The sequence below is a fragment of the Hypomesus nipponensis genome, chromosome 20 (genome assembly GCF_054491055.1).
Source record: "Hypomesus nipponensis isolate SF chromosome 20, ASM5449105v1, whole genome shotgun sequence".
NCBI classification, from domain to species: Eukaryota; Metazoa; Chordata; class Actinopteri; order Osmeriformes; family Osmeridae; genus Hypomesus; species Hypomesus nipponensis.
In genome coordinates, this window is record NC_140380.1 from 837,501 (window position 1) to 840,000 (window position 2,500).

At 47.0% G+C, this 2,500-nt stretch overlaps 8 non-coding genes and 1 pseudogene across 8 annotated transcripts; all 9 read left to right on the forward strand.

Annotated features, from left to right (window-relative positions):
• LOC146240877 (5S ribosomal RNA) overlaps positions 1–52 on the forward strand; it is a 119-nt pseudogene extending 67 nt beyond the window's left edge.
• Positions 53–224: 172 nt separating this feature from the next.
• On the forward strand, positions 225–343 carry LOC146240878 (5S ribosomal RNA). Its single transcript, XR_014736383.1, has one exon. It is a non-coding gene; the product is annotated as a 5S ribosomal RNA (ribosomal RNA).
• Positions 344–527: 184 nt separating this feature from the next.
• On the forward strand, positions 528–646 carry LOC146240879 (5S ribosomal RNA). The gene has a single exon (XR_014736384.1). It is a non-coding gene; the product is annotated as a 5S ribosomal RNA (ribosomal RNA).
• A 168-nt stretch (positions 647–814) lies between these two features.
• LOC146240880 (5S ribosomal RNA) lies at positions 815–933 on the forward strand. Its single transcript, XR_014736385.1, has one exon. It is a non-coding gene; the product is annotated as a 5S ribosomal RNA (ribosomal RNA).
• Positions 934–1,111: 178 nt separating this feature from the next.
• On the forward strand, positions 1,112–1,230 carry LOC146240881 (5S ribosomal RNA). The gene has a single exon (XR_014736386.1). It is a non-coding gene; the product is annotated as a 5S ribosomal RNA (ribosomal RNA).
• Positions 1,231–1,412: 182 nt separating this feature from the next.
• On the forward strand, positions 1,413–1,531 carry LOC146240882 (5S ribosomal RNA). The gene has a single exon (XR_014736387.1). It is a non-coding gene; the product is annotated as a 5S ribosomal RNA (ribosomal RNA).
• Positions 1,532–1,715: 184 nt separating this feature from the next.
• Positions 1,716–1,834, forward strand: LOC146240883 (5S ribosomal RNA). Its single transcript, XR_014736388.1, has one exon. It is a non-coding gene; the product is annotated as a 5S ribosomal RNA (ribosomal RNA).
• A 172-nt stretch (positions 1,835–2,006) lies between these two features.
• On the forward strand, positions 2,007–2,125 carry LOC146240884 (5S ribosomal RNA). The gene has a single exon (XR_014736389.1). It is a non-coding gene; the product is annotated as a 5S ribosomal RNA (ribosomal RNA).
• A 172-nt stretch (positions 2,126–2,297) lies between these two features.
• On the forward strand, positions 2,298–2,416 carry LOC146240885 (5S ribosomal RNA). Its single transcript, XR_014736392.1, has one exon. It is a non-coding gene; the product is annotated as a 5S ribosomal RNA (ribosomal RNA).
• The last annotated feature ends 84 nt before the right edge of the window (positions 2,417–2,500 follow it).

Sequence of the window (2,500 nt, forward strand, 5' to 3'; positions counted from 1 at the left end):
CTGGTTAGTACTTGGATGGGAGACCGCCTGGGAATACCAGGTGCTGTATGCTCTTTTGCTCATTCACTTAGAAACTGAAATCTTGCAATATGCACAAGTAGTCCTTCATGAAAGGGGCTGGAAGCTGTTTTCATTTTGACACGAGAGAGAGATAGAGAGACCACCTTGCATTGTCAATTGCTAAATCTGTATATGGATAAGTAGCCTATGGTTGTCAACTTATTTCGTACGGCCATACCAGCCTGGCAACGCCCGATCTCGTCTGATCTCGGAAGCTAAGCAGGGTCGGGCCTGGTTAGTACTTGGATGGGAGACCGCCTGGGAATACCAGGTGCTGTATGCTCTTTTGCTCATTCACTTAGAAACTGACATCTTGCAATATGCACAAGTAGTCCTTCATGAAAGGGGCTGGAAGCTGTTTTCATTTTGACACGAGAGAGAGAGAGAGAGAGAGAGAGAGAGACTACCTTGCATTGTCAATTGCTAAATCTGTATATGGATAAGTAGCCTATGGTTGTCAACTTATTTCGTACGGCCATACCAGCCTGGCAACGCCCGATCTCGTCTGATCTCGGAAGCTAAGCAGGGTCGGGCCTGGTTAGTACTTGGATGGGAGACCGCCTGGGAATACCAGGTGCTGTATGCTCTTTTGCTCATTCACTTAGAAACTGACATCTTGCAATATGCACAAGTAGTCCTTCATGAAAGGGGCTGGAAGCTGTTTTCATTTTGACACGAGAGAGAGAGAGACCACCTTGCATTGTCAATTGCTAAATCTGTATATGGATAAGTAGCCTATGGTTGTCAACTTATTTCGTACGGCCATACCAGCCTGGCAACGCCCGATCTCGTCTGATCTCGGAAGCTAAGCAGGGTCGGGCCTGGTTAGTACTTGGATGGGAGACCGCCTGGGAATACCAGGTGCTGTATGCTCTTTTGCTCATTCACTTAGAAACTGACATCTTGCAATATGCACAAGTAGTCCTTCATGAAAGGGGCTGGAAGCTGTTTTCATTTTGACACGAGAGAGAGAGAGAGAGAGAGAGACTACCTTGCATTGTCAATTGCTAAATCTGTAAATGGATAAGTAGCCTATGGTTGTCAACTTATTTCGTACGGCCATACCAGCCTGGCAACGCCCGATCTCGTCTGATCTCGGAAGCTAAGCAGGGTCGGGCCTGGTTAGTACTTGGATGGGAGACCGCCTGGGAATACCAGGTGCTGTATGCTCTTTTGCTCATTCACTTAGAAACTGACATCTTGCAATATGCACAAGTAGTCCTTCATGAAAGGGGCTGGAAGCTGTTTTCATTTTGACACGAGAGAGAGAGAGAGAGAGAGAGAGAGACTACCTTGCATTGTCAATTGCTAAATCTGTATATGGATAAGTAGCCTATGGTTGTCAACTTATTTCGTACGGCCATACCAGCCTGGCAACGCCCGATCTCGTCTGATCTCGGAAGCTAAGCAGGGTCGGGCCTGGTTAGTACTTGGATGGGAGACCGCCTGGGAATACCAGGTGCTGTATGCTCTTTTGCTCATTCACTTAGAAACTGACATCTTGCAATATGCACAAGTAGTCCTTCATGAAAGGGGCTGGAAGCTGTTTTCATTTTGACACGAGAGAGAGAGAGAGAGAGAGAGAGAGAGACTACCTTGCATTGTCAATTGCTAAATCTGTATATGGATAAGTAGCCTATGGTTGTCAACTTATTTCGTACGGCCATACCAGCCTGGCAACGCCCGATCTCGTCTGATCTCGGAAGCTAAGCAGGGTCGGGCCTGGTTAGTACTTGGATGGGAGACCGCCTGGGAATACCAGGTGCTGTATGCTCTTTTGCTCATTCACTTAGAAACTGACATCTTGCAATATGCACAAGTAGTCCTTCATGAAAGGGGCTGGAAGCTGTTTTCATTTTGACACGAGAGAGAGAGAGAGAGACCACCTTGCATTGTCAATTGCTAAATCTGTATATGGATAAGTAGCCTATGGTTGTCAACTTATTTCGTACGGCCATACCAGCCTGGCAACGCCCGATCTCGTCTGATCTCGGAAGCTAAGCAGGGTCGGGCCTGGTTAGTACTTGGATGGGAGACCGCCTGGGAATACCAGGTGCTGTATGCTCTTTTGCTCATTCACTTAGAAACTGAAATCTTGCAATATGCACAAGTAGTCCTTCATGAAAGGGGCTGGAAGCTGTTTTCATTTTGACACGAGAGAGAGATAGAGAGACCACCTTGCATTGTCAATTGCTAAATCTGTATATGGATAAGTAGCCTATGGTTGTCAACTTATTTCGTACGGCCATACCAGCCTGGCAACGCCCGATCTCGTCTGATCTCGGAAGCTAAGCAGGGTCGGGCCTGGTTAGTACTTGGATGGGAGACCGCCTGGGAATACCAGGTGCTGTATGCTCTTTTGCTCATTCACTTAGAAACTGACATCTTGCAATATGCACAAGTAGTCCTTCATGAAAGGGGCTGGAAGCTGTTTTCATTT